This window comes from Prionailurus viverrinus, chromosome E2, assembly GCF_022837055.1.
Source record: "Prionailurus viverrinus isolate Anna chromosome E2, UM_Priviv_1.0, whole genome shotgun sequence".
Taxonomy (NCBI): Eukaryota; Metazoa; Chordata; class Mammalia; order Carnivora; family Felidae; genus Prionailurus; species Prionailurus viverrinus.
In genome coordinates this window covers 15373076-15386672 of record NC_062575.1, presented here as the reverse complement: position 1 = coordinate 15386672, position 13597 = coordinate 15373076, and the positions used below count along the sequence as shown (strand labels likewise).

Below are 13597 nucleotides of genomic sequence, written 5' to 3'. Positions count from 1 at the left end.
AAAAATGTTAAAAAAGAAAAAAAATAAAGGGGCACCTGGGTGGCTCAGTTGGTGAAGTGTCTAACTTCAGCTCAGATTTTGGCTCAGGTTCATGGGATTCTCTCCCTCTCTCTGCTCCTCCCCTGCTTGCTTGCCTCCCTCCTCCCCACTCCCCTCCACCAATAATAAATTAAAAAGAAAAAAGTTAAAGTTAGTTGTAGAGACTATATTAATTTTAGACCAAGTAGTTTTCAGAACAAGGAAAACGAAGAATAGAAAAGGAACATTAAATAATGATAAAAAAGTGAATTTACCAAGGAAATACAACAATCCTAATAATAAATGCACCTAAAAGTAATGCTTTAAAATACATGAAACAAAAACTGACAGGAAAGGAGAAATAAATCCCTAATTACAGATGGAGACTTCCACATGCCTTCCTCAGTAACTGATCAAACTGGTGGAATATCAGCAAGGAAATACAAAAACTGTATCTCATTGATAATTACTAAACACTCCAGCCAACCCAGTAATCATGTACATGGAAAACACTTGAATGTAGACCATATCCTAGGCTAAAAAAAAAAACCTTAACAGAACACAACAGAAGTCACACAGAGTATGATCTTAAACCATGTGGAACTGAACTAGATAGAACTCAGTAACAACAAAACACAGCAAAAAATCTCCAAACACTTGGAAATTAACAACACACTTCTACATAATCCATGGGTCAAAGAGGAAGTTGCAAGCAGAAACATTTTTATTTAATTAAAAAAAATTTTTTAATGTTTATTCATTTTTGAGAGACAGAGAGCATGAATGGGGAAAAGGTAGAGAGAGACAAAGGGAGACACAGAATCCCAAGTAGGCTCCAGGCTCTGCATTGGCATCAGAGCCCGACACAGGGCTCAAACCCACAAACCGTGAGAACCTGAGCTGAAGTTAGACACTTAACCAACTGAACCACCCAGGCACCCTAAGCAGAAACATTTTTAAAGGTATGAACTGCAGAAAATGAAAATATTGAAACTTGTACATGTAGCTTAAAAAGTAGTCCTGGTGCACGTGGGTGGCTCAGTCGGTTAAGCATCAGACTTCAGCTCAGGTTGTGATCTCTTTGTGAATTCCAGCCCTGCATCGGGCTCTGTGCTGATGGCTGGAATCCGAGCCTGCCTGCTTCAGCTTTTGTGTCCCCCTCTCTCTGCCCCTCCCCCACTCACACTCTGTCTCTCAAAAATAAATAAACTTAGAAAAAAATTTAAGGGGTGCCTGGGTGGCTCAGTCGGTTGAGCATCCAACTTCAGCTCAGGTCATGATCTCACCGTTATGAGGTTGAGCCCCACTTCAGGTTCTCTTTTTGTCAGCACAGAGACTGCTTCAGATCATCTGTCTCCCTCTCTCTGCCCCTCCCTGACTCATGCTCACTTGCTCGCTCTCTCTCAAAAATAAATTTAACTTAAAATTTAAAAAGTTAAAAATTAAATAAAAATTGGCAAATTTGGGGGCACCTGGCTGGCTCAGCCAGTAGAGCATGTGACTCTTGACCTCAGGGTGGTGAGTTTGAGTCCCATGTTGTCCATAAAGATTACTTTAAAAAATTGATACATCTATAGCAAACTGGCAAAAAAAAAAAAAGGGGGGGGGGGACACAAACTATCAGGAATGAAGAGGGAAATATCATTACAGATCCTACAGACATTAATTAAAAGGGGACATTATTAGGGTGCCTGGGTGGCTCAAGTCAGTTGAGCGTCTGAATTCAGCTCAAGTCATTATCTCATGGTTTGTGGGTTCAAGCCCCACGTCAGGCTCTGTGATGACAGCTCGGAGTCTGGAGCCTGCTTCAGATTCTGTGTCTTCCTCTCTCTGTCCCTCCCCTGCTCACACACTCTCACTCACTCTCTGTCTCTCTCTCTCTCTCTCTAAATAAACATTAAAAAAAAGGGGGGGGGGAATATTATTATCGAATTATGCCTACAAATTCAAATGAGTCAAGAATGGACAAATCTCTTATACTTAATTTACCAAAATCAACAGAAAAAGAAAACGTAACAGGGGCGCCTGGGTGGCTCAGTCAGTTGAGAGTTTGACTTCGGCTCAGGTCATGATCTCCCGGTTTGTGAGTTCGAGCCCCGCATCAGACTCTGTGCTGACAGCTCAGAGCCTGGAGCCTGTTTCAGATTCTATGTCTCCCTCTCTCTCTGACCCTCCCGTTCATGCTGTCTCTCTCTCTGTCAAAAATAAATAAACATTAAAAAACATTTCTTAAATAAAAAATAAACTGTAAGATATGCAAACATCTATAATACAAACCCTATGAAAGGATTATAACTAGTGAATACAAAACTATTTCTCAGTATTCTACCTTGTTTATATACAGGCATACCTCTTTTTATTGCACTTCTCACATACTGCATTTTTTCAACTTGAGGGTTTGTAACCCTGCATTAAGCAAGTCTATCAGCACCATTATTTCAAAAGCATTTGCTTACTTCAAGTCTGTGTCACATTTTGTTAATTCTCACAATATTTCAAACTTTTTCATTATTATTACATTTGTTATGGTGACAAGTGATCAGTGACGTTTGATGTTAATATTTCAATTGTAACTGGGGTGCCACCAATCACTCCACAACCACTCCAATGTAAGACACTGAACTTTGTAAGTGTGTGTGTTCTGACTGTTCCACCAACCAGCCATTCCCCCATCCTTCTCCCTTTGCTTAAGCATCCCTATTCCCCAAGAAACAATACTAAAATCAGGCCAATCAATAACCCTACAACGGCCTCTAAGTGTTCAAGGAAAAGAAGAATCATATGCCTCTCACTGTAAATCAAAAACTACAAATGATTAAACTCAATAAGGAAAACACGTCAAAAGCTGAGACAGGCCGAAAGCTAGGTTTCTTGCACCAGTTAGTCAAGTTGTAAATGCAAGGGAAAAGTTCTTAAAGGAAATGAAAAGTGTTACCCCACTGAAGACACAAATAAGAAAGTAAAACAGCCTTACTGCTGACATGGAGAACGTTTTAGTGGTCTGGATGGATAAAAGATCAAACCAGCCACAACATTCCCTAAACCAAAGCCCAATCCAGAGGAAGATCCTAACTCTCCTCAATTCTACAAATTGAGAGAGGAGAGGAAGCTGCAGACAAAAAGCCTGAACCTCGAAGAGGTTGATTCATGAGGTTTGAAGAAAGAAGCCATTTCCCTAACATATAAGTGCTGATGTAGAAGCTGCAAAAAGTTATCCAGAAGATGTAGTTAAGATAATCAATGAAGGTGACTAAAACAACAGATTTTCAACATAGATGAAATGGCCTTACACTGGAAAGAGATGCCATCTAGGACCTCTATAGCTGAAGAGAAGTCAATGCCTGGATTCAAAGCTTCAAAGGAAAGGCTGATTCTTGTTAAGGGCTAATATAGCCAGTGACTTTAAGTTGAAACCAATGCTCATTTACCATTCTAAAAATCCTAGGGCCCTTAAGAATTACACTAAATCTGGGGGCCTGGGTGGGTCAGTCAGTTGAGTATCTGACTTCAGCTCAGGTCATGATCTCATGGTTTGCGAGTTCGAGCCCCACATAGGGCTGTGTTGACAGCTCAGAGCCTGGAGTCTGCTTTGGGTTCTGTGTCCCTCCCTCGCTCATGCTGGTTGTCTCTATTTCTCTCTCTCTCTCTCTCTCTCTCTCTCTCTCTCTCTCTCTCTCTCTCAGATTAAATAAAACATTAAAAAAAAAAATTATGCCAAATCTAGGGGAGCCTGGGTGGCCCAGGCGGTTACCCGCTTGACTTTGCCTCAGGTCATGATCTTGTGGTTTGTGAGTTTAAACCCCACATTGGGCTCTGTGCTGACGGTGCAGAGCCTGCTTGGGATTCTCTCTCTCTCTCTCTCTCTCTCTCTCTCTTTCTCTTTCTCTCTCAAAATTAAATAAAACTTGGAAAAAAAAAAAAAAACCAAAGAATTATGCTAAATCTACTCTGCCTGTGCTCTATAAATGGAACAACAAAGCCTGGATGATAGCACATCTGTTTATAACATGGCTTATTAAATATTTTAAGCTCACCATTGAGACCTACTACTCAGAACAAAAAGATTCCTTTCAAACATGACTGTTCATTGACAACACACCTGGTCACCCAAGAACTCTGATAGAGATGTATGAGATTAATGTTTCCAATGCCTGCTAATACAACAACCATTCTGCAGCCCCTGAATCAAGGAGTAATTTCAACCTTCAAGTCTTATTACTATTTTCTTTAGTATTTAAAAAAAAAAAATTTTTTAACGTTTATTTTTGAGAGACACACAGAGTGCTAGCTGAAGAGGGGCAGAGAGAGGGAGACACAGAATCTGAAGTGGGCTCCAGGCTCTGAGCTGTCAGCACAGAGCCCAATGAGGGGCGTGAACTCACAAACAGTGAGGTCACAACCTGAGCCAAAGTCGGTCGCTCAAATGACTGGGCCACCCAGGTGCCCCTCAAATCTTATTATTTAAGAAATAAATACATCTTACATGGCTAGAGCTGCCATAGAGAGTGACTCCCCTCATGGACTTGGGCAAAGTTAATCAAAAACCTTCTAGGAAGTATTCACCATCCTAGATGCCACTAAGAACATCTGATTTGTGATTCATGTCAAGAGGGTAAAATATCCATATTAACAGTAATTCGGAAAACACTGACTCCAAACTTTGACGGGTTTGAGACTTTAGTGGAGGAAGTAACTGCAAGTGTATAAAGAGCAAAACTAGTAAAATTAAAAAGGGGAGGCTGAAGATGTGGCTGAATTGCTGCAATTTCATGATAAAAACTTTGATGAGAAGTTGTTTCTTTTTTTTTTTTTAAGTTAATTTATCTATTTACTTAAGCAATTTCTACACTCAATGTGGGGCTCAAACTCAAGATCAAAAGACCAAGAGTCACATGCTCTTTCGAGTCAGCCAGGTACCCCGAGACGTGTTCCTCATAAATAAACCACATTCTTTAGTGGTTTCTTGAGATGAATTCTACTCCTGGTGAAGATGCTGTGATTGTTGACACGACAACAAAGAATTTAGGATATGACATAAACTTAGTTGATAAAGCAGCAACAGGGTTTGAGAGGACTGACCCAAATTTTGAAAAAAACGGTCTATGGTGGGTAAAATATTATCAAACAGTATCATATGCTGAGAAATTGTTCATGAAAGGAAGTCAACTGATGCAAAAACAAAAAAACAAAAACACCCAACTCCGTTATTGTCTTAAAATTTTAAGAAATTGCCACAGTTCCAGCTTCACCTGCATCAGTCAGCAGCCATCAACATGTAGGGAGGACCCTCCAGAAGTTAGAGCTTGCTGAAAGTTAGCATTTTTTTAACTTTTTTTTTTTTTTTTTTTTTTTTTTGCGAGAGAGGGCATGCACTTGCACGTGTGGGGGAGGAACAGAGGGAGGAAAGAGAGAATCCTATGCAGGCTCCACAACCAGTGCTGAGCTGCATGCAGGGCTCAATCTCACAACCATGAGATCATGACCTGAGCTGATATCAAGAATTGATGCTTAACCAACTGAGCTACCCAGGTGCCCCAGCAATAAAATATTTTTAATTGAAATATATTTTTTTAGACATAATGCTACTGTACACTTAAAAGACTACAATATAAACATTAACTATTATATGCACTATGAAAACAAAAAAATTGATTTGTCTCATTTCACTGTGGTGGTCTAGAACGGAACCCACAATATCTCCAGGGAAGGCATGTACTGATCTACTAATATTTTTATTAGTGTAACACCACTATGTCACACATTGGTTCTTCCCAAATCCTTACTTTATCCCAATTCTTAACTCTGGAACAACAAATCCATCTAGTCCCTCTTTTTTTTTTTTTTTTTTTTAACGTTTATTTATTTTTGAGACAGAGAGAGACAGAGCATGAACGGGGGAGGGGCAGAGCGAGAGGGAGACACAGAATCTGAAACAGGATCCAGGCTCTGAGCCATCAGCCCAGAGCCCGATGCGGGGCTCGAACTCACGGACCGCGAGATTGTGACCTGGCTGAAGTCGGACGCTTAACCAACTGCGCCACCCAGGCGCCCCCATCTAGTCCCTCTTTTATCATTAAGTTCCAGAAGTCTTTTAAAGGATAATCTCTTACAAATCAAAACCACAATGAGATACCACCTCACACCTGTCAGAATGGCTAACATAAACAACTCAGGCAACAACAGATGTTGGCAAGGATGTAGAGGAAGATCTCTTTTGCCCTGTGGGTGGGAATGCAAACTGGTGCAGCCACTCTGGAAAACAGTGTGGAGGTTCCTCAAAAAATTAAAAATAGAACTACCCTACGACCCAGCAATTGCACTACTAGGTATTTATCCAAGCATAGGTGTGCTGTTTTGAAGGGGCACATGCACCCCAACGTTTATAGCAGCGCTATCAACAATAGCCAAAGTATGGAAAGCACCCAAATGTCCATCAATAGATGAATGGATAAAGAAGATGTGGTATATATATATACAATGGAGTATTACTTGGCACTCAAGAAAGAATGAAATCTTGCCATTTGCAACTAGATGGAACTGGATGGAACTAGAGGGTATTATGCCAGGCGAAATTAGAGAAAGACAAATATCATATGAGGACTTTAAGACACAGAACAGATGACCACAAGGGAAGGGAAGCAAAAATAATGTAACAGGGAGGGGGACAAAACATAAGAGACTCTTAAACATGGAGAACAAACAGAGGGCTACTGGAGGGGATGTGGGAGGGGGGATGGGCTAAATGGATAAGGGGCATTAAGGAATCTCCTCCTGAAATCATTGCTGCACTATATGCTAACTTGGATGTAACTTAAAAAATAAATAAAAATAAATAAAAATAAGCAGAAATATGTAACAAGAACTTAAAAAAATGAAAATGAGTCAAAGTAAATAAAGGATAATCTCTTCATTGTGAAAAAGGGAAGGTGTAAAACCATGGATTGAGTCATTCCTCATGTTGTTTGGAGGATAAAGGTGAGACTGCTGCAGTTCACACCTGCTGCCCCAAATCATGAAGCTGCCCAGAGGTAGTAATCCTGAAAGCTCTATTGAAGTAGCTAAAAAGAGCAAAAAAGATCCTGAATTTCTAAAGGACCAGCTTTAGAGTATGTAGCTCCAAAAGTGCAGTGGGTAAGGGAGGAAGTAGAGCGAATAGTGGGCTAGAATGGTATTATGCAATATAAAAAAAAGTTTTTATATTTGAAATGTATTATTTTACTTATCTTGAATATTTCTTCCTTATAAAATAAATGATATGAACAGATTTAGGTATGACCGCTGTATTTCAGCTATGAAGATGTCACATTAAAGTACAAACAAGCTAGAAGGCATTTCCAAGTTAATATAGTCCAATCCTTAAAACCTTTCATTTACAGAATGCCAACTTTACTATATTTTCACACTGTTACCTAATCTCACTGACCAAAACAAAAACTTCACTGACCAAATTAATCAAGATTAAAAAATTAATAAAATAAAGGGCCACAAGACCTGTAGCATCATGTGTAACTCACAAGAAACGTATAGGCTACAGAATTCAGGGACCATCAAGATTTTCTGGAAGAAGCTATAAATACTGAAATATGTAGGCATTATTAAAGTGTTTTTTATCTTGTTTCTCAATGAAATTAGTATTAAAAAAAAAATCACAAAAAATTCAGTGGGTATACATTTTACCAAGTTTTTCCTCATACTGTTACAAACCTGTAATCATGCACTCTGACACTATTGAATCTTTTTATCAAGTGACACAGAATCTGTTACAGTGTTTGTAACTTTAATGGCTGCCTAATATTCCAATGAGTAATAATTTCTAAATTATTTCCCTTTCTGACATTTGTCATATAATGCTGAAATTAGTATTCATGTGCATACTACTTTTCCTGTATTTGAAATCATTTCATTAGACTATAATCTCTAGCTTTATTTTTTAAATCAGCATCGACTGCATACAGCTGGGACTTGATTCTAACTTTAAAGGAATGAGAACTTGGGGTGCCCGGGTGGCGCAGTTGGTTAACCGTCCGACTCTTGATCTCGGCCCAGGTCATGATCTCACAGTTGGTGAGTTTGAGCCCCGCATCAGGCTCTGTGCTGATGGTGCAGAGCCTGCTTGGGATTCTGTCTCTCCCTCTCTCTGTCCCTCCCCTGCTTGTGCTCTCTCTCTCTCAAAATAAATAAATAAACTTAATAAAAAAAAAAAAAAAAAAGGAATGAGAACTTAAGCAGACTAGAGTTGGGGATTCTGGAGGGTCCTGATCACTTAGAAGCCCAGAGGCACAGGAAGAGAATAAAAACAAATAATTTGGACAAAACAATAACACTAGTTTAAAAATGAGAGCATTTAAGAAACTAGGTGACTTTAGGACTGCCTGGGTGGCTCAGTCTGTTAAGTGTCCAACTCTTGATCTCAGCTCAGGTCATGATCTCAAGAGTTCCAGAGATGGAGTCCCTAGTCAGGCTCTGCACTGACGGCACAGAGTCTGCTTGGGATTCTCTCTCTGCCCCTCCCTTGCTCTCACTCTCAAAACAAATGAAGTTAAAAAAAAAAAAAAAACTAGGTGACTTCGAAATGCAATACTAACACTAAATTTTCAAAACACTCCTTTCTCTTCTAACAAAAGGATACTACCAAGTCTTCCTATCCCAGAAGATGTAATTCTGAGGAAGCTGTAAAAAAATTTCCCAGGGCACCTGGGTGTCTCAGTTAAGCCTCCGCCTCCAGATTTCCGCTCAGGTCATCATCTCAAGGTTCCTGAGATGGAGCCCGTCTTGGGCTGTGCACAGATAGCAGGGAGCCTACTTGGGATTCTCTCTCTCTCTCTCTCTCTCTCTCTCTCTCTCTCTTCCCCTACCCCACTGGCGCACTCTCAAAATAAATAAACATTTAAAAAAAAGAAAATTTCCCATGGACTACTGGAGTGTAGATAGTCAATAAACTTCTACGTGTTTACGCGCACACACACATATCTCAACCACTATTTTGTTAACATACACAAGGAGGAACACAAACAAAACAAAATTGGCTCTGAACTGATCGCTGAAGTTGGAAGAGGAGGGAATTCATTACACTGCCTACGTTTGTCTGCCTGAAATTTTAATGAAAACTTAAAAATATATATGCATAATAGAGAAAACTACAAGTCCCCAAAAAGTTACTTATGACCGGCTTTTGTTTTTTATTTTACTGCAACAGAAAATGAAAGTGGTTGTCTTTCCTACTGTCTAATTGTAAACGGACCCTCCATGGATCCCTATCCTTGCAGAAGTTTACGCTGCTGGAGTTTTCAAATCCTCAACTCCGGCACCCCCGAGGAGGAACGCTGAGAACACAAAGAGGAGAGAGACAAGGACAGGGCCTCAGGCTTCTCACAAGGTCTCTCCTAACACACGTAGGGGTCTGCGAAAAGGGGCGAAGACCGCTGCTTGCTCAAAACAGAAAAAGGCCATTTTCTCTGGCCAAAGGAGGCCCAATTCCAGCCCCCCCCCCCACCAGGCACCACCTCAGGGGGCCGCCCCGCCAGGTGGAGGCGATCAGACTGTCACGCACACCGGAGACACCGACCTTCCCGAAGTCTCTCTGAACCAGTGGAAACGGCACAAGGGTGTCACCGAAACCGCAGAACGAGCCCTGTCACCATCGGGAGGCAGAGCCGAGGCCGTGGCGTTTCCGCCTCGAGGCAGGAATGACAACGGGAAAGTTTCGCCGCTTCAAGTAACCAAGACCAGCGGTCTCCCGAGCTGCTCGAGGCCCTGCCACGCCCCCAACCCCGGCCTCCATTAGGCCTCCCGCACCGCGGACTCTCGGGCCTGACCTCGGGCCTGACCCCCAAACCCAGGATCCTTCCCTTTCTCAACTGCCACCTGGGGGTCGTCTGAACCCCAGATTTGGGACTTCCAAGTACGGAGCGCAGTGGGAAGAGGAAAACAAAGACCCTTGACGCTGAGACTGCCACACTCACCTGGCTGAATCCAGGTGCAAAAACGGCTGAGACAGACTTAGCACTCAAAGACCAGCATCCAAAATGGCGGGTCCCTCAGCCTCAGCACAAGCAAGCGCGGGCGGAGGAATCTGCGAGGCCAAGCTAGCCACGCCCCCCTTTCCAGGGATTGGCTGCGTTCCCGCCCCGCCCGGAACTCACGTTCGGAGGGACTGGGAAGCTCCCTCATTGAGCTCCCTCTGGAGCCGGTGCAATGGGAACTACTTCCCGCGGCGGAGGCATGGGTGGTGACGCGTTAAGACTTCACGCCCTCTGCATTAGCGTTCTCCGGTAGAGGCGCGTCCTGAGTATCGCATAGCTTGACCTGGGCGCAGGGAGGCAGGAGGGAGTGGTTTGTTCACCTGCTTTGTGCTCAATTCCTTTTTCCGCATTGTTCCATTCCCTCGAAAAATCCGCTCCAGCACTACCTTTTAAACACCCAGTGTTACTCCTAGAGATTTGCTCCGGTGCCTCGCTCAACTCCATTGGCCCTGGGGGCTTTCCCTGGTGTCCGTTTCTTTCCTCCGGCGGCAATGACTGAGCAGGTTTCCACCCTTTAAAAGCTTTTTATCCGACCCTTCACCCTATTCCCTTAGTTGCCCACCATCACTCCATCGATCCCCTCCAATAGTCTTGCCCCCTTTTAAAACCAAGTCCCATTACTATTTTAACCAGACTCTCTAGCCTGTATTATATAATTCACTAGTATGTTTCCTCAACACCACGTTCTCCAGAAACTTACCATATCTTTGTTCAGAGGAAACTTGGATATAGTTGTCTTTGTTTTCCACTTGAAAATAGTCTGCTTACTATTGGAAGGGGCTTCTTAGGCTCTTGGCTTCTAGAAGGAGGTAACCCTGCCCCCTGCCGTAAAGGCTTCATCTACCGGGATCAACACTGTGGTTTGCTAAATTATAATGCGGTCATATGACAAGGATGGACTATGCGTAACTGTATGAGGTTTTTATGAATTTAGATATACTGTTTTTATAACCACTTGCGGTATTTCTAAATAAAACCGGTTCCAGAACCTCAAAATACAGTGTTTGGTTCTTTTTAAATGTGTGGGGTTTTTTCCCCTGTAAATGCATGCAAATATAATTCAGCCCGTTGTGCAATAAGGTAATGGCATCTAAAAAAAAATAGAAGGCAGATTGCTTGAATTTAAAAAGCCTTGGAGACACTGCAATCAAATGGAATGTGTGTGGATCTTGTTTAATGATTCAAACAAGCCAACTATAAAAGACATTTTGAGACAATCAGGGAAATTACTTTATGTACGAAGTATTACAAGATACTAACCAAAGAGTTGTTCTTTTATAAGCATGAAAGTGGCATTGAGATTTTGTAAGAAAATGTCTTTTTTAAATTTTTTAAGAAACGAATACTTTGCAAAGGGGTAAAATGGCACAAAAATCTTGATAATTGTTTAATTGGATGAGAGTTACTGTACAATTATCTCTACCCTTAAGCATGTCTTCAAATGTTCATAGTCAATAAGTCAAAAGGTGAAAGCGGCCCAACTACATGGTGCGAAGACTGGATAAATAAAATGTGGTACATACATGCAATGGAATATTATGCAGCCTAAGAAGGAAGGAAATTTTGACACATCATCTACAACATGGATGAACCTTGAAGACATTCTAGTATGGGAAATAAGCCAGTCACAAAAGGACATACACTGTGTAGTTCCATCTATATGAGGTATCTAAAGAGGTCAAATTCAGAGAGGGAGAAAGTAGAAATTCAGAGAGGGAGAAAGCAGAATAATGACTACCAGGGGCTAGAGGGAGGGGAAAGTGGGAATTATTGTTAAATAAGCACAGAGTTTCAGTTTGGCAAAACAAAAGTTCTGGAGGTGGATGGGGTGATGGCTATGATTATGTGAATGTACTTAATGCTACTGAACTGTAAATTAAAAATGGTTAAAATGCTAACTTTTAGGGGTGCCTGGGTGGCTCAGTCGGTTAATGAGTTTGAGCTCTGCATTAGGCTCTGTGCTGACAGCTCAGAGCCTGGAGCCTACTTCAGATTCTCTGTCTCCCTCTCTCTCTCTACCCTCCCCCTTGCGTGCTCTTCCTCTCTCTTTCTCTCAAAAATAAATAAACATTTTTTTTAATTTTAATTCTAACTTTTAGATTATGTATATTTCACCACAATAAAAAAACAGTTCATAACAAATTTAAAAAAAAATTTTTAATGTTTACTTACATTCAAGAGAGAGAGACACACAGTGCGAGCAGGGGAGGGGCAGAGATACGGAGACAGAATCCAAAGCAGACTCCAAGCTCTGAGCTGTCAGCTGTCAGCTGTCAGCCCCAACGTGGGGCTCAAACCCATGAGCCATTAGATCATGACCTGAGCAGAAGTGGACACTTAAGGAACCGAGCCACCCAGGCGCCCCCTAACAAAATTTTTTAAATTAAGTCTATGTCATGAAGGGGATTAAATAAACAGCATATATATTAATCATTTAAATGGAAAATGTGGAATCTTCTACCAGAAAACTGGCTCTAGATTAAAAGGGACTAATGAGACATAATAACCAAATAAAATACATAAAATTCAATTGGATCTTGGTTAAAAAAAGGAAAGATACTGGGGGAACAACTTAAGAAATTCAAATGTGTGTTTAATATTAGACATTATGAAATTATTGTTAATTTTCATAAGCATAATCATTGTTTGATAAGTGTAATCACAGTGTAGGAGAGTCCCCTTATTCTTAGGAGATGTATGTTGAACTATGTAAAAGTGAAGGATCATGTTGTCTGCAACTTACTTTCAAAGTGTTCAGAAAACAAAAAGTGTGTGTGTTTATACTAGGCTATTATATATCTCCATGGGAAGTAGTAGTTTCCCGCCCAGAAACTACCAGATTAAACCAAGTTCCCAGCAATAACTATATTATGATTCTGTTCTGCATTTAGTTTAAAAGCAGGATAAAGGGGACTGAATTTAATACCTTCTTTTTTTTTGAAAGTAAAAATATGCTTGTTTTTACTAATTTGAAAGTATATGTGTGGGGTTTAATGAAAGACTCCTCATGCCATTATTAATTTTTTGGAATACATTATTTAAAATTTTGTTATTTTAAATTTAACACAAATAATAATATGCAAACTGTCAGTAAACCTGCTTTTTATACTTAATATAGCCTGTATATCATTTTTTTAAGATTTATTTTTTTTATTTTTTTATTTTTGAGACAGAGAGACAGAGCATGAACAGGGGAGGGGCAGAGAGAGAGGGAGACACAGAATCGGAAGCAGGCTCCAGTCTCTGAGCCATCAGCCCTGATCCCGACGCGGGGCTTGAACTCACAGACCGCGAGATGGTGACCTTAACTGAAGTCGGGCGCTCAACCGACTGAGCCACCCAGGCGCCCCTTTTAAGATTTTTTTTAAATGAGAGACAGAGTACAAGTGGGGGAGGAACAGAGAGAAAGGGAGACACAGAATCCAAAGCAGGCTCCAGGCTCTGAGCTGTCAGCATAGAGCCCAACACGGGGCTCGAACCCATCACCCATGAGTTCATGACCTGAGCCAAAGTCAGACACTTAAAGTTTTTATTTTTAAGTAATCTCTACAGGGACG

The 13597-nt window shown here is 41.1% G+C and overlaps 1 protein-coding gene across 6 annotated transcripts in view; it reads right to left on the bottom strand.

Moving 5' to 3' along the window:
* Positions 1 to 10091, bottom strand: part of IST1 (IST1 factor associated with ESCRT-III) — a 31256-nt gene extending 21165 nt beyond the window's left edge. For 4 of the 6 annotated variants that reach the window (XM_047836248.1, XM_047836251.1, XM_047836250.1 and 1 more), the window contains exon 1: positions 9981 to 10091. The gene's annotated coding sequence lies outside the window, so the exon portion shown is untranslated. The remainder of the gene's footprint in view (positions 1 to 9980) is intronic. The other 2 variants (XM_047836249.1, XM_047836253.1) reach the window with 2 other exon arrangements.
* Positions 10092 to 13597: the final 3506 nt, after the last annotated feature.